General features: G+C 28.2%; 1 protein-coding gene across 2 annotated transcripts in view; it reads left to right on the top strand.

Annotated features, from left to right (window-relative positions):
* Positions 1-10,127: 10,127 nt before the first annotated feature.
* The window catches only part of LOC122532121 (ankyrin repeat and fibronectin type-III domain-containing protein 1), a 97,960-nt gene continuing 80,459 nt past the window's right edge, over positions 10,128-27,628 (top strand). The window contains exon 1 of one of the 2 annotated variants that reach the window (XM_043660630.1): positions 10,128-10,202. The gene's annotated coding sequence lies outside the window, so the exon portion shown is untranslated. Of the gene's footprint in view, positions 10,203-11,017; positions 11,628-27,628 lie in introns of those variants that run through there. The other variant, XM_043660629.1, reaches the window with a different exon arrangement.

Genomic DNA, 27,628 nt, shown 5'->3' on the forward strand with positions numbered 1-27,628 from the left:
TAGATGTATATAATTAATTAATAATAAATAAATATTAGAATAAGTAGACTGTGAATATTTAAAATATAAAATTAAATAATAGATATTATATATATATAATTAATTAATAATAAATAAATGTTAGAATAAGTAGACTGTGAATATTTAAAATATAAAATTTATTTATATCATAATATATATGAAATTAAATAATAAAATATACATATATATAATTGACTAGTAATAAATAAATGTTACAATAAGTAGACTGTGAATATTTTAAATATAAAATTAAATAATACAGTATATATTATATATATAATTAATTAATAACAAATAAATGTTACAATAAATAGACTGTAGAACATTTAAAATATACAATTAAATAATATAGTATATATTATAAATATAATTAACTAATAATAAATAAATGTCACAATAAATAGATTGTGAATATTTAAAATATAAAATTTATTTATATCATAATATATATAAAATTTAAAATAAAATATTAAATATAAAATAATAATATATATTATTTATAGTATATATTATATATATAATTAATTAATAATAAATAAATTAAGTTAGAATAAGTAGACTGTGAATATTTAAAGTATAAAATTTATATTATATTATATATTATATATAAAATTTATATTTATATCATAATATATATAAAATTAAATAATATAATATACATACATATATATAATATTATTATTTAATAAATTGATAAATTATTTACGTGGTTATTACGTTTCATAGTAATTGAAAAACAAGGTTCGAATAGGGATATTTTTAATCGAAGGTTTTTAATCGCTTTTCCTGGAGTTTTTCACGCTCTCACGCAAGCACAGATTAGATTTATGCGTGTAGGATATTGCTGTTCTGAAAGAATTGCTAGGGCGAAGATAATACCGTAAGAGTGATTTTATTAGCTTTGGCGCATGCGACGTTAGAGCGGGAGTGCGAAATTAAAAAAGAAAAAAAAAAAAGAAAATAGAAAAGAAGAAGATGGAGAAAAACGGAAGGAAGTGAACAGGAGGAGACTGGCACGCTGATTAATATCATCGAGCTGGTGCAATTTCGAGTAAACAGGATTAAAGTTCTTCTCGCGTTGCGAGGGCAACGTGTCATAATGTGAACCTAATAGCGCGTGCTGAAGGTCACGACGCAATGGCACAGGGGTGGTTTTAAACGAGCCGAGGCACAGGGTGAAGATTAAGTGTCCAAGTCCGTTCAGGAAACTTCATAAATTTAATATATCGGTTTCCGGAATGGCGTGCAAACCGGTTTATCGATAATCGCGTGTAGTACACGGATTATTAATTCGATCGTCCGATGATAAAGTTTGTCTAATATACACATTCTTCGTGCTGGCGTTCCACGTGAGATAAGAACAAAATTTATCGCTTTGTCTCGAGATAACGAGAGGGGGAAATGACATAAACGAAAGGATCAGGTGCTTTCAGTGCAAATCAATTTCAAACATATCATTTGGTGATTTAAACTGAAAGGACGAGAGGAAGAAATGACACAATAGAGCGGGAGTGGGATTGCGGACCTTAACGAGCGACCGAACAATACGCCGTATACAATAATTCGTCGCTTTCTTTTCCTTTTCGACTTGTCGGCATGATATCGCTGGATGGAAATTATTAAGAAGCAATGAACTTATCATTTGTCTTGCTTGGGTTACATTTATATTACAAATATACATAATTATTAATTATATTAAGTTACAGTAATGTTATATTACAAACTACGTATAATATTAATATTAAGTATATTAAGTATATTATATAATATTATATTAAGTATATTAAGTATATATTAAGTTATATTAATATTATATTACAAATTACATTTATATTACAAATATACATAATTATTAATTATATTAAGTTATAGTAATATTATATTACAAATATATTATATTAAGTGTAATATTATACTTAATATTAAGTATATAATACTATAATATTAGTATATATAATATTATAATTAATGTTAAGTATATAATACTGTAATATTATACTTGATATTAAGCATACTATAATATTATACTTAATATTAAGTATTGTATAATATTATATTAAGTATATTAAGTTATATTAATATTATATTACAAATTACATTTATATTATAAATTATATATAAAATATACATAATTATTAAGTATATTAAGTTGTAGTAACAATTATATTACAAGTACACATAGAACTGAGAAAATTTTGCAATTTGGGACAAAAAATTCTCGACGTGCGTGGCTAAAGGTTAATACAAATCGTCGCAACAGAATTTATTCCTTCATTAAGATGTCGTTCTGTAATTTGAATCGAGAGAACAAGAGGGAAAGACCTTGTTCGACTTTTAATAGAAATCATCAAACATTCTTCTTATCAAAATATGATTTTCGAATATTTTCGCACCGAGGATTTATCGTCTCGTTGAAATATGATTTTTATGATGTGAACAAGGATATGGAATATCTTCAGTTGAAAAAAGAAATACGTAGATCGAATTCAACTTTCATAAATTCTACAGTATTGGTTTTTCTTCAATCTTCTTGGGTAAATATTAGTTAACCTTAACTCGTTATATCTGCGTTTGATGTGAAGTATTAAAATGTTACGCAAAGGGTGTAGGATCGATCAGAAACTAATTCTACTAATATGAAAATATAAGTCGAAGCGAGAGAGTAAGATTTTCTTCATTTAAAACTTCGTTGACGAGAAAATCGAGTTTGGAAACGTATCGATGTATTTCTCATTAATTCTAAATTGGTTAGGAAAATAAGAGGATACTTCAGAGAAAAATGTTTTCATTTAAAGCTACGGAAATGAACTTTCGATATGTTTGATTGAGAATTCACTTGGCACACGTGTGCTAGATAAATTTTCAAATTTAATTCCCCAAAAAAACGAAGCGCCTTGTGAAAAAATTTTACTTTTTAAAATCACCTCCATTCGATTCAACGAGATTTAAGTAAATTTGACAAATTTTCAATCTCGATTTTCTCGAATGAAAAAAAATTTCATTCTCTCTTTTCGATTTATTTTCTCGTGTATAATTTTATCGACACGTACGTGACACGCTAATAATTTGTATTTATTAAACGATTTACAGAACTTAAGTGCAAAATTCGAATTCGAATCTTCCAAGCTGAAATCATAATTCGTATTACGAGCGTATTTTAATCTTCGTGCATTTTTAAATCCTTATGAATCCTTCTTTAGCTAAAGAAGTTATGAAAGCTAAATAAAAACTTTCGACCTTCATATATTCACAATTTTTTCATTTAAAGTTTAATCTTCGAGAAAATTGACACGTGCCAGAGTTTTCAAACTCGAGATTCGCAGGAGACGAAGCATCCTGCAAGTAAAAAATATTATTCTACATTTTTTTCGCACGTAGGACAAAAATAAAAGATTGTTGCTCCAATCTTTTTCTTCCTTGTTCCCTACAGAATATTATTCTGTGCATATTTTCACTCACGTGCATCCGAAAACTCGCGATCTAGTTAGTCGAAATCGAGCAGCTGACTCCAAGATTAAAACTGATTAACAGACGAGACTGCAGCACGACGAGCTCCTGTCTTCCAAGGAGTAGCTCGATCGACAGTGTGGCAGAATGGAGCATTGTCGGAGGAGTGGGAACTGTCAGTGCAAGCAACAACGTCAACGCTGGCAGCAGCTACGGACTTTTCGCCGATCAACCACCACCGAGACGAAGTCCAAGTCCTTTGTTAGGTGCCAGAGGTGACAGACTCAGCCTCGTCTCACCGAACATCGGCAGGCGGGTGAAGGGTCACAGAGCAGTGTTAGGTAAGTGTCACTCTTTTGGCATTGGTCCAATATTTTTTTTTTTACCGAATCAGATCGAAATTGATGGATCGCGCCTTGATATTGAAAGGGGCGGAATCGAAACTCCGTATCTGATAAATTTATTCCAACCGGATGATATATTTCACCGGGGATCTCTCTTTGTGAAATAATCGCGTGCCAAGTATGGTATACGATTACGCTGTCTGACAAAATTTTTTTTTTTTTTTTTTTTTTTGTGAACAGTGAATAGACAAACGTTAATTTTTAAAATAATTTTTGTGACGAGGGAACGTGAGAGCGATGGAGAAAAATTTAATATTATAATTTATAATTTAAAAGAATTGTCGATATAAATATATATAATATAAATATATATATATATATATATATATATATATATATATATAATTATAATTGTAATATAATTATATAATATATTTATATATAATATTTATTATAATATAATTATAATTATATAGATATATATAATTATAATTATATATATAATATTTATTATAACTTAATTATAATTATATAGATATATAATATAATTCTTTGTAATTAAAATTAATGAAATATATATATAAATTGACATAACATAGTAAAATATAAAATTAAATAATCTTTAATAGGCAAAGCAAATTTCTATGCATTCAAATGATATTCATAAGAGCGTAAAATTGTATAAACATCAATAATTTAGTAATAGTAATCTAGTGTCAGAAATAACTATTCACTATAAAAAGAAATTTTTTTCATATTGGACAATATTATATTATCGATAAATAGCAAAAAGTGGTGCAGTGATAAAAACAGGATTTTATTTCTTTCTTTTTTACTTCTCAGAAAATTTGTCAAACAAATTTTATTAATTTTATGTTTTCCGTTTCTTTCCTTTAATTGATAGTTGAATTATCATTTATTATACTACACTTTTACTTCTACCTGCATCCTAATTACCATTTATATTAAATCACGAGGGAAAGTTGAAATAAGGTTTCCACCCTTTGAAGATTTATTTCAGCAGAATGGTATTTCTCGGCGAGGATTTTCCCATAAATTTCCAAATACAAAGCGCGGGGCGTGAAAGATGAGAAGAGATATGAATAGTCGATAAATGCTACGAAATGTATATTGGAGAAGAAAAGTTACGTTTCTTTCCCATTTATTTTGAATTTTTATTTCTAGAAAATAATCGTAAAAGAATGTAAAAGGTTATTCTTTAAAAACTTTTACGATTTTACAGAGCTGAGCAAAATTTGAAGAATAAGTATTTCAAATACTAAACCAACAACTTGCTAAACAACATTTTAAATAAGAGATAAGATTTTATTTTAGTAATAAAATAATAATAGTCAAATTACAAGATTTAATAAAAAAAATTTTATGATTTGAAGTATTAGAGATGTTCCTTAACTATAAAAATAAATTGATGGAAGATGATCTACCTTCAGACAACAGATGTTGGATCCACAGCAAAATATGTATTGCTTTCAAAGTTTTTCCAAATACAGAATATAATAATTAAAATATAGTTCAGAATATATATTATATTTTTCGAAGATGATAATTATATTAATTACTATTCATGAACACATTATTGATAATAAGAATGAATCCAGTATCCGCTATCAAAAGCTAAATATTAAAATAAACTTACTAGAATAGTTATATTAATAGATATGTATCTACATCATACTGACATGAATTAATTTGGATTCACTTGGAATATACATATATTAACACAACGAATCTCCTTTTATTTATTCATAAATATATTATAGTTTTAACCATATCAATAATTTGTTAATAATATAAAACATTAAGAAATTTGAATCCATTATTATAATATTTGAAGTATATCAAATTCAAGACTCTTATTAAATAAAAAATATACAAATTGAAATACTCTTTTTCAATAAAAAGTTACTTCAATTAAAATTCTAAGTTCTAAGAACTGTTCCAACAAACAAAATATTTTATCTTAAAAGTCATACATACAGATTATTTTTACCATTTAGCATTATTCATTTTATTTACTATTTTACCATTTTTAGAGTTATATATACAGATTATTTTTACCATTTACATGTTATACGAAAGTAGTTTACCTTTTACCAAGTTATACATACAGATTACTTTTACCATTTAGCATTATTCATTTTATTTACCATTTTACCATTTTATTATACAATATTTAAATTATTTACAATAATATTTTATTCAGCTTTTGATAGATCTTTCTTCGTTTGGTCGACATACATAATTGGTTCTCACAACATTTTTACGTTCATGTGCATGTTAATTACTGTTTAGATCGCATTCCTAAGTGATCGAATTTTTACTTGCTAACGTGAAACATCAAATAGAGAGATAAAACGTCGTAGCTGACAACGTTAGTTGAAAAGTTCAGATGTCTTTCGCGTCATAGTTTCAGAGAGCTATGCAGGAAGTTATACTCTTCATCGACCGTTCCTGAAGTTTCGATTAACTTCCGCAATTATTCCAATTAGTCGAGCTTTACAACTTCTAATTAGTAGGTGGCTGCGAATATTTTAATGGGAATGGCAAACGTTTGATTAACTTATTTGCTCTGTTAGTATGTAACGATAGAGTTTAAGAGTCGTATCGATTGTTCTTGGAGAGTTTAGATCAACGATTACTGACGAAGACCACAGGAGAATTCAATTTCATATCACAGAATGTTTTCTTGGAATTGAACATGTACTTTTGAATATTTCCAAGACGATCGTTGTCATAATGTTTGCATTTTTGTATCTGTTTTATATTTTGTCTAATTGTAAGTGTCAGAAAATCAAGGGAAATGGATTTATTATTATATTTTTGTCACAAATTATCCTCGAATGATAAAATATTAAGCGTCTTTTGTTTTTTTTTTTTTTTTTTCGATATTTGATATGATGTTCGATATTTAATCCTTTGCAGTTAGAATAATTGATCCAACTATGAAACTAATTCGTAATTTAAATTCAACTGATAACTAGATTATTGATTCTTTCGCATTTGTGAGAAATTAAAGAATATAATAATACACAAAATACACGTAATAAATAAAAGTACATAAAATATTCACAGAATGCTACAAGTCGAATAATTATTTGTTACAGTCTGCAAAATGTTAACGTAATACAAAATTGCTAGAAAATGTTAGAAAAATTTCGAAACTTTCAAATTGTCTATTCACTTATAAGCCTAGACGTTGAAATTGTAACAATAGAATGAAACAAGTTGTCGAACTCTGTTTGATATAACAGGATCACAAAGACCATAACAGGACATAATAGGGCGGTAATAATTGTTCAGCCTCTAATAATTCTACACGTTGTTATCGGTCAACAGCGTGGCTACGAAAATTCAGTTCTGTTATAGTTTCACAGAAGGCCGTGTCCTTGAGAAACAATTTCGCGATCAGCGGCTTCCGGCCGATAGGATATGCAGCCAATTCGAAACTGTAGAAACACGTCATGCTATTATTTCGTTTCGTGAATTTCGCTCTTGCTCGTCTCATTGTCTCGTGTAATTATTTCGAGCATATTAATGAATCCATTCACTATCGCAGAGATGAAAGCTAAATTTCGTTCAGACGGTGCCAAATTCTTCGAAAGCGCAGTTAATCTCATTTCAGAATAGTAAAAAAAAAACCATTTCCATCGGGTTTCTATAAAAAGAACATACAATCGTTTGCAGTCAGTCGCAAAGTCAGTCTAGATACGTGTGAAAATTTGAAATATTCAAAGAAAAACGAGGATTTTCACAATTGTCATAAGTGCATTAGTCTATATAAAGTATTATATAAAGTATATAATGTATTATAAAGTATTATAAAGTGTATAAAATGTATTCTTCTTGTTATTATAATTATAATTAAAACACATTTCACTTTATATATAATAATTGTATATAAATTTTCATGCTTCAGCTATGTTTTTTAGATTTATTTGTATTTTTTTTAACGTCAATATTGTAGACAATAATTAAATTTTAACTAGCAAATTAATTAAAATTCATAAAATGTCCAAAACTTCTGTTTTTTTTTTAAATATTTGAAATTTAACAGTGTAACTAATTGCTTATATGGATTTCTGTAATTGATATTGTTCCACGAAATTTTCGAAAGAATATTTTAATACTTTTTTTAGTGATATAATTGAAAAACATTTTACTATATATTTGTTAACCAAGAAAGTTTGCTTTCTCTCTCTATTTTCATTTCTTCAAATAATGTGTTAGATATATTGAAAGAACATAAAAACATATAATTTATTCTTAATGAAAAATGAGCTTATAAATTTTCAGTCTCTGAGAACTACGGTTTTAAAAAGTAATAAATTTCTACAGTATTATTTCTTCCTATTTTTAAATTTTCAACGTTCGCAATGATTCTAAATATAAAATAAAAAAAAAGCTAATAATCTAGAAATTTAATATTAGAAAAATAAGAAAAATCCATAAATAACAACAAAAGTTAAACGAATAATGGGTATTAATAAATAAACAATATTAATAAAGATAAATTAGAATAAAAATTTATTAAAGAAAAAATTTTTATAACAATAAAGTTCTAAACTTTGTTCTCATAATTTTATAATTATATACCGATCTTATAACAATTTGATTGGTATATTATAATTTATAAACTCTATACATATTCAACTTCGTTTATTTAAACTCTTTCATAATTATTTATTGGTGATGATAATTCGTAATATATATATTATATATATTATTATAATATATATTATTAAATTTGCTAATATTATATTATTTCTCCAATTATCTATAACTCCACACTATCTACAATTAAATAAATTACTCAACATGACCCTAATCATCTACAATATTAATCTCTTTTCACCACACTCTTTTGTAGCGAATTATTTATAAATGATGGTAATTCGTAAACTTATAAAAAGTAATTTTTATCATTGAAATTAATTATCAATATAAAATCAATTCATCAAATTAACGAATTTATCATTGAAATTAAAATTTCACTAACAACATCTTTTCAATTATCTAGAATGTGTATAATTAAATATTCTACAATTCTATACACATTCTGTAACAATAATCTCCGTTCAATATTTCAACTTCTTCATCCATCGTGACCGGAGACCAACATTAGATACGTCCCTGGGCCTCGTCTGGCCTCGACCAATGGTTAGGCCCGTTTAGCAGCAACTCGAGGATGTGTGAAGAAGAGAACCGGTTACCCCCACCGCTCCTTGCAAGAAGGGAGCAACGCTCCCACTATAGAAAGGTGCACGAGCACCTCGTGAATTTCGTGACATCCGGGGGGCCTTTCACGTGCTCTTCGCTATTGTGGCACGTAACACGAGATTCCGACGTTAGTGTGCGCCTCCGACTTACCTGGCTGTTCTGCAAGGTTCTTTAATGAACACCTACTCGATCGCCTCCAGTCTCTGGCTGCTTTCGCGAATTTTCTCCGTGGCACGTGGCGCGCGACTCGCAACTGGACGTCGAGCATGTAAACAGTAAAGTGAAAGTGAAGGAAGCTCCATTCGCGTCGCGATCTAGGGCAAAAACTGTTGTCGATTAGTGAGTGACCTTCGACATTCGAACTGAGTGATATCGTCGCTAAATATCAAAGGTGCGTTTACGAGTTGGTAACTTGAAAAAGACTCGCGATCGTTGGGGTTAGGTAGAATCGAAGAAGCAATTTTGTTTTTTTTTTTTTCTTTTTCTTTTTTTCTTCACGTTAATGATACAAAGTTATTTTTTAAAGAGATAATCCGCGACAGGTTAGGTTTCTGATACTTTAGTGCAAAATAGAACGCAGGTGAGTCCTTGCCGTATGATCCAGCATACCTGTACGGCCAGGCACCGTCTCGGCCAATCGTCTTTCACGCTTTGTTTACGTCCTCGTGTCTGGTCACGCGGTTGGCCACTTCGAGTCGCTTGTCTAAAGAGGCACTCAGTCCACGATTGTTCGCGGCACTCGGTGGTTTCTCCGTGGAAATACGCTCGTTCGAGAAGAATCTGTGATCCATCAGCGTGACACTGACTCGTCAATCGCGTTGCCTCGTCGGTGGCCAACTCCTGCAGGTTAAAATCAACCGGTTACAACGAAACTCGCGAATCCATCGATCGGACGTCGTTTGAATTTGAAATCGCGTTACCCATGGTACAGTGCGTGGCGTCCAAGTCTCGGAAGATCGCGTTTGTTGGATATGTTCGAACTATTCGCGGACAGATTCGATAGGAAGATTTTACCGAGGGTGATGCAAGTAACAAAGCGTTTATAGAATTTAAATTGGTAATTCGACCGAACTTCGATCGATGACACGATCGTTTTTAGAAAAAAAACACGAGCAACCAGAACTGGCGTAACCTGCACGTTGTTGAGACTCGGTGAGTCGACGATTGTTTCAATTTTCGCATATTTGTCACTAAAAACGTTACTAATTCAAATTTCGTTCTCGAGAAGGTTCACGCGTGATTTATATTTATATTTATATCTCATTTAACCTGAAAAGAAAAGAAAAAGAGTTTAATCTGATTTTGTCATTCGATAAGATTGTTTGCGATTTGTCTAAAATCCATAGTTTTTCAATTATACGTCCGAGTATAAATTACTCAACTAACCTAAATTGAGAAGAAAGTTCGAGATCTCGAAATTTCGCCATTTGAGTAAAAATTCATTACCGAAGCTTGTGTTATTCGAGACTCATTGTCAAAAATTTTGCGACTCGATATACGTCGAGAGTAAAATTTTAATAAACTCGTCTCGTTTCGTCTAACCTAAAAATGAAAAGATCCACGAATCAGAAATTTTTGTGGTTCGATATATGTCGATACAGTAAGGAGATTTCTGTTTCATCGTTCAGTAAACGACACGAAATCGCATTAGGGCTGAATCGAATTAAAGTTGAATGATGAAAAGGTTGCAGAGGATCGGAATAACCATTAGGCTAATTACGATCGATGGATTGGCGTGGGACGTCAATCGTGCTACCTAACGTTGTCGCAGTTTCCCGTACGACATACACGTAAAGGACTCTTCAACACTTTCGCGACGGGCGTCATGTATATCTGCCCAAAAATATCGGCATAATTAAATAAACGAAAATATCCGTATCTAGACGTTCCATTTAAACGATAATTAAAATAAATCTACCTCTCCATTCAAACAGAAGTTAATATTAATTTCAATAAGAATATGTCTTCTAAGCAGTTGTAAAAAAAAACGAGTCCGATTATTACAGTAATAACAAAATTGTATAGTCATTGATAAAACCTCCAGAGTGATATAGTTCTGATAAATAAACGAACTGTTTATTTTGATAAGTAAAACTCCCAGCGAAGTGTTGAAATAAATAGGCGATCGAGGTTATAAGGAGGGGGAGGGAGGATCGTTTGGCCGTGTGCGAAAAGGGTGATGTTATCGTTCGTGGGAAATAAAGTAGCGTCGCATGATGCGGTCGAAGAAGAAACAATATCGTTCCGCGAGATATCGAACGCGTCCCCTTGACGGCGACGCGAAAAGAAAATGAACGGTGCGGGGCATTGAGGGACACACGGTGCAAAAGGTGGAGGACCTTGCCGCATCACCGAGTGAGAAGAGCAAACCGGTTTCTGCATTTGGTGCAACGAGACGCGTCCGCCTCGTCGTTTTACCTGACCGGTGAATTTCGGCAAGAAATTTTCACGTTACCACCCGGTGCTCCCCGTTACGTTTCTAATTGCCTCTCGTTGGAAACCGTGGAAACGATCTGGCTTTCACTCTTCATGGGAACGTGGCCGGCGCCGTGGCCGTAGGCTGGATGAAAATTTAGGGTACGTTTCATTTCCATTTTTTTTTTTTCTTTCTTTCTTTCTTTCCGTTGTTTGTTCAAGGACGACACAGGTGCATCTGTAATTCTCTCTCTCTCTCTCTCTCTCTCTCTCTCTCTTTTTTAAATTATATATATATATATAATAATTATATATATATATATAATTAAATTAAATATTTATTAAATTATATTAAATTAAGTATTATTTGTAGTTTTGGTATAATATGTACATACTGTGGTTAAGTATATATGTATAATACATGCATAATATATAATTATATATATATTATATATATATATATATTATATATTAACGGTTAAGATTGGGAAATCATTATTGGGAAGTAATTTCTATTCTAATTTTTTGTTTTTATTGCAAATGGATAATTAATTATATATTAACTAAAAGAGGATATTATATAGGAAATAAATGGGTTTGGTTATATAAAATACAATCAAATTGGAAAATTCAGTTACAATACGAAAATTAATAAATTATTAATTATTAATATTTTCGGCTTGATCTTTGTTAATAATGATGAAATCATGAATTGATTATTATCTTCAAAAAGTAAGAAAATATATACGTTTATCTGTAGATGTAATAGGATTCTAATCTATATATCATATTTGAAAAAATAACACCTTGAAAATAATGTTAAATAATATTATTTTTGAACCCAACATCCGTTTTACACGTTGTTAAAACAATCCGTATTTTATGAGACGTGACTTTGTTAGAAATGTGCAAAAATTTGTAAAATCAATATGACATAAAAGATATCCCGAATAAAACGTACGTTATGGTATTTACAGACGAAACAAAACCATTTCAATTTCACTTTTGTTAATTATGTTGATAAAAATATAAATTTGTACAAACATGGACAATAATTATCACTTCATATATATGTACGAACCACACTTTGAATATTATACATATTTTTACACAGTTTTAAATTTAAAAGTTCTTTAATTAAACTACTTGAGATTTCTCGTAAAAAGATTCACAGACTTAATACGACTCTTAATTTTCAATTCTCGTGACACGCGTGAAAAGATGATTATGAAAACGTATTTGAAACCGAGGAAAGCGACTTGATTATATAAATTTCATAGTGAAAGTACGCGATGAACCGAGTACAAATTGCTGTTACCATACTGTTAATTGAGAATGTACTATGAATATTAACGAAGTATTATGAAAATGCAGCCGGGAGAGCAAATACTTCTTCTTTATTTATAATGTGGCAGATGACGTAATCAGCGTAAAACTATTCGATGCGAAAAACAGGAAAGATGAGATTCTCGCGAATTCGTTTCCAAATTAGATTCCTATATTCCATGGACAGAAATATACTCGAGATAATTACAGGGCTCTTTCGCTCCGAATAACGTTTCGGCTTCAAATCCAGTCGAGATTAAAGAAATATTTTTCACAAAGTCTTTTCACTTTCATAATTTTCTCCTTTGGCTTTGCTCAGTCTATTTTAAGTGACCCGTGTGATTTTGCGTCATCTATTATTTCCGAGGCTATCATTACTTTCATTTTATACCATTTTTCTATTATTAGCCTGACTGTGATTCATTTTGTAATATTATTACGATTCGCGATATTTTCTTCACTTTGTACTTCGTGGCAGAGACTGGCCAGACAAATTCAATTCGATGAAAATTGAATAATTTAAAATTAAAATTAAACAGTTCGAACGTAAAGTGAAATTCCAAATAGTTAGTTAAAATTTAATTTAGTATAAAGTTGGAAATAAGTTATTTAAACTTGATTTAAATTTCAAAGTAATTTAACTGGTACAATTGTTCTCGTTGGTCCGAATGATATTAATTAATTCAGAAACTAATTGCAGGATGTTTTTATGCGTACTAATTTATTTTAAATTAATAAAATTTAGGATATTTAAGATATTTTTATTTTACATTCTCTGTAAAATAGAAAAGAAAAGTGATTGGTACCAAAATTTAGTTAAATGAAATAATCATAAAATAGTTCTCGTTGGTCCAATGATACCTGTTAAGAGTTAATTCATCAAAAGCTAATTGCAGGATGTTTTTACGCATACTAATTTATTTTAAATTACTAAAATTTAGGATAATTAATTCTAATTTAATTTTAATTTATATTTTATTCTTATTTTGTATTTCACATTCTCTGTAAAAGAGAGGAAAAAAATAGATAGTGATTGGTACTAAAATCTAGTTAAATGAAATAGTTCTCGTTGGTCTAATACCAGTTAAGAGTTAATTCATCAAAAGCTAATTGCAGGATGTTTTTACGCGTACTAATTTCTTTTAAATTACTAAAATTTAGGATAATTAATTCTAATTTAATTTTAATTTATATTTTATTCTTATTTTGTATTTCACATTCTCTGTAAAAGAGAGGAAGAGAAAAGATAGTAATTGATACCAAAATCTAGTTAAATGAAATAGTTCTCATTGGTCCAATACCAGTTAAGAGTTAATTCATCAAAAGCTAATTGCAGGATGTTTTTACGCGTACTAAATTATTTTAAATTACTAAAATTTAAGATATTTAATTCTAATTTAATTTTAATTTTATTCTTACTTTGCATTTTACATTCTTTGTAAAAGTGAGAGAAAAAAAAAGATAGTGATTGGTACCAAAATCTAGTTAAATGAAATAGTTCTTGTTGGTCCAATGATACCAGTTAAGAGTTAATTCATCAAAAGCTCATTGCAGGATGTTTTTTTTTACGCGTACTAATTTATTTTAAATTACTAAAATTTAGGATAATTAATTCTAATTTAATTTTAATTTATATTTTATTCTTATTTTGTATTTCACGTTCTCTGCAAAAGAGAGAAAAAGAAAAGATAGTGATTGGTACCAAAATTTAGTTAAATGAAATAATCATAAAATAGTTCTGGTTGATTCAATGGATACCAATTAAGAGTTAATAGTTGTAGAATGGTTTTAGACATAGTAATTAATTTCAGATTGTCAAGATTCATGATATTTGATTTTATTTTACATAGACACTTCAAAATTAAATAACTCATTCGTAAAATAGTTTTGGTCCAAAATACCATCAAAAGCAAATGGTAGAACTGTGCGATCGTTCGAAAAGAAATCTCATGGAAATTTCATGGAAAAAAGCAAGAGCTTGTGATTTCTAGAGGAAAGCGTTCCCCCCGTTCCGTTCGTTTGAAATGCGTTCTCTTTCAACATGTTAAACGAATTGTCTAAGAGGAAAACCTGAGGAGATATAAGCTCGGACGAGGAGGCTTGAAAAGAATCGTCGTCTGCCTCGAGAGAAACGCTTTGAAAGTTTGTTCTTCAGCGTCTCTTCCCGGGTGAAATTAAAAACGAGCGATGGTGAATCGCGGACGTGGAGAAAAAAAAAAACACGAGGGGCGTAGCAACTTTTCTATCTGCAAAAGCAACGTTAGCGTTGCTGTAAACGCGTTATCGTTCGCACCGGAAACACGCTGTACCGTAGAGGGGAATATCTTATTTTCTGTGCACGCGATCATGTGTGAGAATGGATTCCCTTGCTCGGCGAATACGCGAGAATATGAAAAGAGATCAGGGTCAGTCTGCTCGTTGAAGGATGCGACACGAAATTCACTTCTTCATTGGGTCCTTCATCTAGTTTTTCGAGGTAGAAACGCGCTTTTCTCTACTCTTTATACCTTACACTTTTGTGCATTTCATCGATAATGGACAAAAATTGATAATTGATAGAAAATGTGGAAAAAATTCAGGTTTACTAATAATACGATTGTGAACTAACAATTATAGAATAATTCGTATAAATTGTTTACACATTGACATTAATTCTACTCTAAAAGGTCTCTCAAAATCGATGTTTCTTATTTGTTTACCAACAGAAAACGATTTCAACGATTTAGTTGTTGCAGGATACAGTTTGTAATGGATACAGATATTTTTTTTATGTAAAATGTAACATAGAAATATTTTAAATGTATAATGTTACATATGGATACAGATATTTTACTGAATAATTGATTACATATATATATATACATATATATTTGATACTTTTCTATAAAATATACATGTGCTTTAGTTAGAATTTTATTGTTAAGAGGGTAACATTTATAATAAAAGAAATATTCATTCTCGCTCAAAAATCTTAGAACAATTGGAACAACTATGTTTATTACAAACATGGAAAAATGAAATACTACTTTATTGTATAATAAAGAATCTGCAAGGTATTATATTATTATAAGCAATATAATATATATATGAAGTAGTTATATTATTATATTAGTTATATTAGTTATTGTTAGATTAGTACTTATGTTATTATAAGTATTATATTAACCTTAAATAAGTACTTATCATTGGATTTTTAGATGATTGTAGATAATTTATGCTGGTTTATTAAAATGTTGGATATTTCAGTTCACTTTATATTTTACATTTCACGAAGATTGACAATAAAATTAAATTAAATTGAAAATTTCGTAATTGAGTAATCTGCTTCTATATTATTACAGTCTGCAATTACACTGACCAAGTGTTGTATAATAAATAAATATAGCAAATATAATTAAACGTATTATAAAACTCACATGAAATTTAAAAACTTTATTATCCACTATAAATGCTGGATATTAAAAATAAAAAGTGTTCCAAGATTTTTGATATTGTAAAATATAACTATATATATGTTGTAAAATATATATTGTAATATATAACTATATATATGTTGTAAAATATATATTGTAATATATAACTATATATATTGTAAAATATATAAATATAAATATATATATTAATATAAATTATATTATATATATTATATATGATATATTTGATAAATATAAATATATATATTAATATAAATTATATTATATATATTATATATGATATATTTGATAAATATAAATATATATATTAATATAAATTATATTATTATATTATATATATGATATATTAATATCAAATATATATTAATATAAAATATATATTATATCCACTATAAATGCTGGATATTAAAAATAAAAAGTGTTTGAAGATTTTTGATATTGTAAAATATAACTATATATCACGTGCAAATTGGTATAAAAATTTAACGTAAATACCAGAAAACGGTGAAGAAAGAAAAAGTAACGCAAAAAAGCTCTTTTTTTAATTTTCTGTTAATTTCGCGAATTTTCCATTTGCCAGAAATTTTCCACTATTTTTCTCTTTATTGACGATATACACCCGACGAGATAAATATGCGGCGAACTCATATGCCCGGTGACGTTAGCTCCTCGCATAAAATTTTCAATTGCATAGTATCGTCCGCAGCGAGCTTTCGATCTCGTTTCTTAGTTTGAAATTCTAACTAACAAGAGCGATTTTCCTCGTCGAGGAAGCGAAGGAGGATCCAGGCGTGAAACGTAGATGCGAGAACGCGACTGCATCTTCTTGATGGTCACGTGATACCGCGATAAAGACGCGTTATCTCGGCGCCTGCGAACGAATCAACAAACGATTTTTACAACTGACAGCGAGGGAATATTCCCGCAGAATTTCCGCAGTTTTATTTTCTCCTCGTGTGTGCATGCACAGTTTGTAGGTCGCATGTAATATCGCGACATATTTTTGCATTTGCAATCCACGTTCGAAATTTTCGTCACCTTTGGATTTCTTAATACATGCATCATAGAACCCCAGAAACGTCGAGGATCTATTTTCCTCCAATCTGCCCTTGGTATTATATTTTCAGTTATTTCCTGCAATTCTGACGAGTTCAATTTTCTCGCTTGTTATTTTTTATTCGTAGGAGTAACTTTCCAGGTAGATTTTATTTTTTATATTTCTCGCGATTATTTTGGTATTTTCTCTCTTTCTTTTTTCTTCTGGTTTTTAAATCTCTTTCTGTTTCAGGAAATATTTTTAGTTTTCTTTTTGTTTTTTTTTATGATCATTGAAATCTTTAAATTTCACACGGTTGTTTAAAAAAATGATTGCGTGGTAGAACGCTCGGTCCATTTTTATTTTCCTTGCTTGTTATTTTTTATCTGTAGCTATCGTTTTCTAGGTGGACGTTATGTTCATTTGTTATACGGAAATATTCGCTTCGCGTTGTTCTTTTTGGTTTACGGATCTTCTATTTTTTTTTTTTAGATGATATTGCAGTGTTCCTATAGTTGCTGGTATCTTTAAGTTTTCTACTGTAAATCGTATGGTGAATATTTTACCAGTCTGTTCAGATTATTTTTTATAATATCATAAAAATAGAATTAATATTACACTGTTATAAGTTAATATAATATTATATTAAAATATTCTAATATTCTATTTTTATAATATCATAAAAATAAAATTAATATTACAATGTTATAAATTAATATAATATTATATTAAATGTTATATCTAAAATATTCTATTTTTATAATATCATAAAAATAGAATTAATATTATAATATATATAAATATATTATATCTAAAATTTTTTAATATTCTATTTTTATAATATTATAAAAATTGAATTAATATAAATTAATATAATATTATATTAAATATTATATCTAAAATATTCTAATTTTTTTTTTATAATATCATAAAAATAAAATTAATATTGTAATACTATATTAAATATTACATCTGAAATATTCTAATATTCTATTTTTATAATATCATAAAAATGAAATTAATATTACAATATTATAATATTATAAAAATACGAAAAAAATTATCGACCATTCATAATTGTCATTTGTAACTTTTTTGAACAATTTTCCTCACTTAATTTTGAGACTTACTCAGTTTAAATAACAAACATGCTTCGGTTACTGACTTTTTTTTGTTATTGAGAAAAGTTAAAATTTTTGGGACAACTGCTATATGTTGGATCCTTGGCAGAAGCTGTTCCACTAATCATTAGATTTCAGTCAATTATGATAGAATATATCCTAGGATATATTGTCAAAGGGAAATCCCTATGGTGATAAATTATTTCTCGCTAATGCGAGCTGGACATTGTACACGGAAATACTCGGGCAATTTGCAGGAATGTCCACCGTAGTTAGGCAGTTAGAAGGAACAGTTTTCGAGGAACTTAGGCTACTAGTGACCACTGACTCACCACAAGATGGACACTATTCACGCTTGATAATTACACAAGTCATGGTTGATAGTGCAACGTAGGTAAACCTTTCTGTGAAAATTTAGACAATCGTAGACAAATCGAGAGAATAAAAATTTAATTTGTATTACTCATTTTCTCAGGAAAGTTTTCCTTTCTTCCTTTCACGTGAAATGCTATCATTCTATTAGAAAAGTATAATTTTAAATATGTTTGCTATGTGTCTATCAGAAAACTAGAGTTTTTAATTAATCTGTTAGAGAATTAGAAATTTAAATTATATAAGAATATTAAGATTTTAGAAAATTGAATTCTATTTAGAATTCTCAATCTTAATGATAGATTAGAATTTGGAAAACTGGAGTCGTATATAATATAAAATTAGAATCAAACATTTGATATGTCGGTAGATTTCAATGCTTTGGAAAATTATAATTTTTAATTCTATATGTTAAAAACATCAAATCTTTGATCTCAGTGACAAATAAGAAATTGGAAATAAAAATTCTATATATTAGAAAACGAAACTTTTAATTTCATATACAATTAGAGTTTTTAATTTCGTGTGATGGAAAATTAGAGTTTAATAATTCTACATGTTAGTTAGAACTTTTAATTTAATTTAAATCTATATTGGAGTGTTTGATTTCGTGTAATGGAAAATTAGAGTTTAATAATTCTGCGTGTTAGTTACAAATTTCAATTTAATTAAGTCTACATTAGACTCTTTTCCTAATGTAATTGTTGCAATACATGTAAGCTTACTATTAATTAGTTTAATGTCTACTTAACTAATTCAATAAAAGTTCAAGTCAGTTCTTATCTTAATTCAATTTTTCATTAATAAAATGCAGATGTTATTTTTTAACAATTTAAAAAAAGAATCTCACACGAGATGTTGTATATTAATCACTGTATATAATAAATATTATAAATATATTATATTACATTATATTTATAATCTTTTATAAATATTATATTATAAATATATATTAATAAATATTATAAATATTATTGATTATATAGTACAAGTACAAAATAATTATATAGTATATATAGTACAAAGTAAAATATTATTAAGAGATCAGTTTAAAACTAAAAGAACATAATTTTATCGCGAGTGAAATTTTATGGAACAACGCGAACCATTATATTTTGAAACCTGGTAAACAAGGATCGATATAAAGTGCTTTTGGAAAGTTATCCCGCGATTTATCGCTTCTAGCATTTAACACCAATTCTTCTTCGGTAATGCGCCGCGGAACAACCATAAATTAACCGTGTTTTCTTGAAAACTAAGGAAAACCATTTATACTGCACGATGGTGGTTTATTAAAATGAGATTTATAGTTTGCATATAGTTATAGTTCTTTTACTTGCCGATTAATAAGCAACGAAACGGAGGTGTTACTTTTAAAAATTAATATGCTGATTGTATGATGTGAATCACTTATCTTACTTTTTAAAATATCTCTTGGAATTTGCACTGTCTCCTTGTAATTTTGCCACACTTCTCTGAAAATAAGATTTCTTCCCTTGAAACAATGAAACAGTGATAACGTGTCATCATGATCAATATCTTTGTGTAAAATTTGGAATTGTTCGTTTTCAGTCAGAAAAGCGTTTAGAAGTAAAGAATAATTTATCTTCGATCGTAAACAATTTGCAAACAGACAGTCGAAATACAACTCGTAGAATACACTCCTGTTCAAAAATTTAAAGCACGTTGATAGAACTGCCGACGAATAGAGCGTAAATAATAAAGTGTTGCAAGCAATATGAAAAAGTTTATAGCAAGCTCGTTTAAATTTCCAAAAGACTGTGACCGTAAATCTATAAAATTTTTATGAAAGATTTCAAAACAAATAATAACTTTTTTAAGTAAATAAGTATTTTGTTACTTCGATCAGTTATATTCAGTTACCTCGATCAGTTATATTCAGAAATCAAAGATGTAAGGCAGAGCCTTCTTTGTGTGAATCTCAATTTTTTGAATATTATGTGTTTTATATAATATATGTTAATATCATATATATCGTTATAATATTTTATAATATGATATATAATATTACCATATTATGATAAAAAATAATTATTATATTATATATTATAAAATATGATATATAACATTACTACATTATGATAAAAAATAACTATTATAATATGTATTATAAAATATAATACATAATATTACCATATTATAATAAAATAATATTTTATATATATTATATATATTATATATTATATTATTATAATATATATTATGAAATATAATATTACCATATCATAATAAAAAATAATTATTGTAACATATACTATAAAATGTAATACATGACATTATCACATTATAATAAAAAATAATTATTATAATATGTAATATAAAATATAATATATAATATTACCATATTATAGTAAAAAATAATTATTATAATACATATTATAAAATATAATATATAATATTACCATATCATAATAAAAAATAATTATTGTAATATATAGTATAAAATATAATACATAATATTATCATGTTACAATAAAATAATATTTAATATATATTATGTATATTATATATTATATTATTATAATATATTATGAAATATATAATATTACCATATTGTAATAAAAAATAATTATTATATGTATTATTATATATTATATTATTATATATTATATATTATATATTATTAATATAATTATGAAATATAATATATAATATTACCACATTATAATAAAAAATAATTATTATATGTATTATTTTATATTATATTATTATAATATATATTATGAAATATAATATATAATATTACCATATTATAGTAAAAAATAATTATCATAATACATAATATTACCATCTTACCATATTATGATAAAAAAATAATATGGTAAAAATCGAGTTTCACCCAGCTTGTCTAAATTGTGCAATATTGTGGAATTGGTGTCTTGTTGCGCGAAGGGAACGTAGAATAAACATAACAGGGTGTTGATGAATATTTTTTCATCATTAATAAATCTGTTGGGCTCGCGACTGTGTGTCATCGGTGGCCTAATTTGTGCCGTCAGCGATGGAATATCACGCGGATAAATGACTTGATTTATGGATCAAACATCGGGAGATCCGATTGCGTATTCTCTCCTATAATCTTTTTTTTTTTCCATCGTTGCAACGTTCTTGCATATCAAATTACCCGCGTGTACGTTGGTAGTCTGAAACTATCCGTTACGAGGACATTATTGTTCACCCTTCTTCCTGTCACAGTCTTGGAGAAAAACAGTCCGGAAAAGGGCGGCACCTGTGTTACAGGTACGCGTATATACCGGGTGCTCCGAGAAGAGACATTTCACCCTGCGTCTCTTTGAAATTGCTCCATCCCTTTTGAGAATATTTCTTCGAAACGTTATGCCTTGAAATTCAAGCCTAGTATGATTCTTTTTCTTCATTTGACGATGATTATGTTTAGTAGAATGTGAGAGAACTGAGTTTGAAAGGTGTGTCATTTTCATTGGTATCGTGCTGTACAGAGATTGTTCTAAGTTCTAAGTGAATTTGTGAAAAGTTAATTTCTAAAGAAACACGCGAGGAAATGTAGAAAGCTTTTAGGTTTGTTGCAAATTTGTAAAAAGTGAATTGAGATTTTGATGTTTGTTCTTCTTTCACATTCAAAATTAATTTTTAATATTTTACAGGATTATTGATATACGAAGTTATTAATATCAGTATATCAATATATATTAATATAATAATATTATATGTATATTAAATTTTATTTTACTTTATATATATATATATATATATATATATATATATATATATATATATATATTAAAATATAAGAAGTTTTACATTTATCAGAAAATAAAGTACAAATTGGAAACTGATTTTTGCAGCTTATAAAACTGCAGAATAAGAAATTTTAGATTTAGAAATTTTATTGGAAATTTATAAGAAACGAATTGGAAGCTAATTTCCATTTATTAATACGCAAATGATAAAACACATGGCACAATGCAGAATTTTAATTCGATTGAGAATTAAATCTGCAGTAAAATACAGGACATTTCAGTTAAAACAAAGGATATATTTTAGGTTCATCAAAGATTCATAAGTCTATTTAAAGCTGCTTAAAGTCTATTTGACTGGAACAACGTGGAATCTAATTTTACCTATTTTTCTACAGACACGAGCCAGCACTCTAATTTTCAGTTACATTGAATTTCTATTTCATTCTTCACTTTCCTGAATAATTCATTCCATCCATTTTCCGTTTTCCATTTTCCAAAATAGACTTCACCCAAGAAATTTATCCTCAAAATTGAACCCTGCACCCATGCAATAGGATATTTTAGAACTAACAAACTCACAACGAACAGTTTCTCTTGTTAAATTAAACGTATAGTCGACCTCTTCTTTACAATCTTCCTATAAATTGTGCAGCGTATGAAATACTAAATATAACAAATTAAATTCTATTTATTCGTATACTTCATATTGAGAGTACTATGTTGGATGACCAACCCGGACAATATTGAATCTATGCAAATACTGACAATCAGAGATTATGTCTTAATGACAATTAAGAGCATAAAATATAAATATAATCTAAATCATTATAAAGACATTCTATATCGTTAAAAGCATAAAACATTCTAAATCATTATAGAGACATTCTATATCATTAAGAGCATAAGACATTCTAAATCATTATAGAGACATTCTATATCGTTAAGAGCATAAGACATTCTAAATCATTATAGAGTCATTCTATATCGTTAAAAGCATAAGACATTCTAAATCATAATATAGAGACATTCTATATTATTAAGTGCATAAAACATTCTAAATCATTATAGAGACATTCTATATCGTTAAGAGTATAAGACATTGTAAATCATTATAGAGACATTCTATATCGTTAAGAGTATAAGACATTGTAAATCATTATAGAGACATTCTATATCGTTAAGAGTATAAGACATTGTAAATCATTATAGAGACATTCTATATCGTTAAGAGTATAAGACATTGTAAATCATTATAGAGACATTCTATATCGTTAAGAGTATAAGACATTGTAAATCATTATAGAGACATTCTATATCGTTAAGAGCATAAGACATTCTAAATTATTATAGAGACATTCCATAGTATTAAGAGTATAAAACATTCTAAATCATTGTAGAGACATTCTATATCATTAAAAGCATCAAACATTCTAAATCATTCTACATCATATTCAAGAGCATTGAACATTGTAAATCATTCTATATCATTCTATTTCATACACGACCACGACTGTAAGGGAATAAACTCTCTAAATTATAAATTATAAGCCTGTTGACTCCATTACACGGAATCCAACAATGTTCAACACTACCAGTTGGTAAATTTTATAAATTCACAGCGGAGTGCGTTCTTAAAGATTCCTCAGATGATTTTTCATTGAAATGTATAAATAAAAATCTCTGTCACTATTGTATTTTTCTTTGCACTCTAATCTCTCCGACAATAGTGTCCCGGTAGTTTGCAAAAGCTTCAGACTAATCCCAGTTAAGTGAAGTGATGTTAAATGCAGCATATAACGAGCAAACTTCCGGAAAGAATTAATTTGTTTACAAGATTATTACGCCACTGTAATTGCACATTCGATATCACGCACGTTCGGAATGCTTCAGCTTCTCGCTCGTTGTGAAACTTGGCTATCGGCGATATCGCGATAGAGGGAGTTTGAAGTTTCGAATACCTACTGCTACACTTTTTATTCGGCGCTAGTCCGGACGAACACAATCGTTGTAAATCTCCTCTCTTCGTCGATACGGCTCCCGGAAGGATAAAAGAAGTTCCTAACAACTTTCGACTATTATCATCCCAAGGTGGATGGTAACTAAGTTGAGATAAAATAAAGAAGTTAGCCGGACACGTGGGCAACTTCTTTTCAGGCCACCCTGTGTTGGCGGTGGCGAACTGGCGATGAAGCAGATGGCCTTCGGACTTTACTCGCTTTTATCCGCTTTCCGACGATCATCCACTTTGTCAGTTGTCTAGGGACGTTGACTGACCTATGCGTTTCGCCGATATGTTTGAAGGAAACTCTCCTGTAGTTTTATTTATTTATTTTTTTTTTTTTTTTTTAAACTCCCACAGACGAGTCGAGATCAGTCGAGTCTAATTAATCCCAGTGAATTTTCCCAGTTCGATCTCACGAGTTCTGCTTTCGGGGAACATTGACACTGCATTGCGAATGGAGGATGATTTTCAATTGGGATTTTGAGACGTGTTTATTATATAACGAGTGTAAGAATAAATTGGACAGAGTGTGAATCTATTGCCTTCCTTGTCTCGTTAGATGAAATAAAAGTAAATCCGATGAATCGGATGGAATTTCCAAATTTGGGAAAAATAGTGGCTGTATTTTGGATTTTAATATATTTGAAATGAAAATAAACCTATGTGGAATTTAATTATTCAGTGAACTGTGAGATTTTTCAATGGATATTTTAACAGTTAAGCATTCGGTGTCTCTAGAGAAGCGTCAGCAACTAATTGCGGACCATAACGAGTGACCGAACCGTATACGATAAAATTCGTCGCTTTCTTTTTCTTTTGAAACTCGTCGGTATGATATCACTGAGCCGAAATTATTAAAAAGTAGCAAACTTATCATTCGTTTTGCCTGGATTACATTTAAGTATACTTGAAACTGAGAAAATGTTGCAATTTTGAAACGAACCGATTCTTCATCGAATCGGTTACGAAATTTTCAATGACGATATAATAAGTGATGATAAAATAAATAATCGACGACTTGATTGAATTGTTTATTGAATTAATCGCGAAAGTTTCAACAGCGGCGTTTATAATTAATTTCAATTAAAATAAATCGGCGCGATTGAATTGTTTATTGAATTAACTTTCAACGAGATTTGTTTCAATATTTTCGGAGGTAATTGAAACGAAACGGTGAAAAATACACACGTGGCACGTGTATAACGTAGAAGCTTACGTTAACACGTGCTCTCCTTCTCACAATTCCAACGTTGATATACAGCCCTGAGTCCAACGAAATTCGAACTCACCTGCCCCGATATTATAGTCCAGATGCCCAACAGTGCTGTGCATCTGTTGCAAGCCTTCCTTTCAGTCCGTGTCCTTCTCTGCTGTCGTAAGGATCTATCGTGCACTGCTCGCGTTTGCTCTTTTCACGACCAAGGTTCAGCCGAGAGCGGTGATTTCAACACGTAGACATGTTGTACAAGTGTAAAGTTGAACGTTGAATTAACATTGGAAGTCATTAGAAATGGGAATGTAGGAGGAGACACAGAGGGATATTGAAAACTGGTGAGTACATTGTGTTTTAAGAAGGGATTGAAAAAGTTTTTTTTTTTTCGTGGAAATAAAAATTTCAGACAGAATAGAATTTGTAAAATGTGAAGGTAAAGATTTTCCTGGTTGAAGAAAAACAGATTGATAATTCGGTCGTCAATATTATAAAAAATTATATTATATGATATATTATATATATAAATATTTTAAATGTATTTAATATATTATATAAATTTATATTATATTAAATAATATTGTATAAATTAAATTAAATAAATTTAAATGGATTTGATATATTATATAAATTATATGATATAATAATATAATAATATAAAATTATATTGTAATAATTGTCAATATTATATAAAAAAGTTCTTCGTTCTTAATACTTATTCTTTTTATTTTTATTTTTTTTCGTGGAAATAAAAATTTCAGAATAGAATTTGTAAAATGTGAAGGTAAAGATTTTCCTGGTTAAAGAAAAACAGATTGATAATTCGGTCGTCAATATTATATAAAATTATATTATATAATATATTATATATATATAATTATTTTAAATGTATTTAATATGTTATATAAATTAAATTTATATTATATTAAATAATATTGTATAAATTAAATTAAATAAATTTAAATGTATTTGATATATTATATAAATTATATGATATAATAATATAATAATATAAAATTATATTGTAATAATTGTCAATATCATATAAAAAAGTTCTTCGTTCTTAATACTTATTCTTTTTATTTTTATTTTTTTTCGTGGAAATAAAAATTTCAGAATAGAATTTGTAAAATGTGAAGGTAAAGATTTTCCTGGTTAAAGAAAAACAGATTGATAATTCGGTCGTCAATAATATATAAAATTATATTATATAATATATTATATATATATAATTATTTTAAATGTATTTAATATGTTATATAAATTAAATTTATATTATATTAAATAATATTGTATAAATTAAATTAAATAAATTTAAATGTATTTAATATATTATATAAATTATATTATAATAATCGTCAATATTATATAAAAAAGTGTTCTTAGTTCTTAATACTTATTCTTATTAAAAGTTTTTTTAACAAATACTGAATGATTCGATAAATTGTCGAATACTTGAATATAATGATACTTGATATAAAGATGATTTTGAAATGTTCTGAAATAACTTGTTTTCTATGGAAAACTGTTATTATATAAATATTTTAAAATACCTAAATTTTTCTAGTCAAGTAAGAACATAAGCACAACAAAGAGTGATTAATATCGGAGACAAAACATATTAACTGGATAACAGTTATAAACAAAGTTCTACCCTATATGTGTTCCGTGCCATTTTACAGTTTAAAGTTTTCTAAATATATAAATTTCTATATTTACCTGTTAGTTAACTTGGCACACTTTTACGTGACTACGAGAATTTCCAACAAAGAGAAATAGTTTCGTTAGAAAATTGTGGGACATTGTATGTTCAGGTATCTTCTAATATTAAAATACCTTCTAATATTAAAATACCCTCTTGCAACATGGTTCAGTTGTTCCATGTCACATGTGCAACCGTGTGCTAAACGAAACTTGGAATA

The sequence above is a fragment of the Frieseomelitta varia genome, unplaced genomic scaffold, assembly GCF_011392965.1.
Source record: "Frieseomelitta varia isolate USP_RPSP 00005682 unplaced genomic scaffold, Fvar_1.2 scaffold_436, whole genome shotgun sequence".
Taxonomy (NCBI): domain Eukaryota; kingdom Metazoa; phylum Arthropoda; class Insecta; order Hymenoptera; family Apidae; genus Frieseomelitta; species Frieseomelitta varia.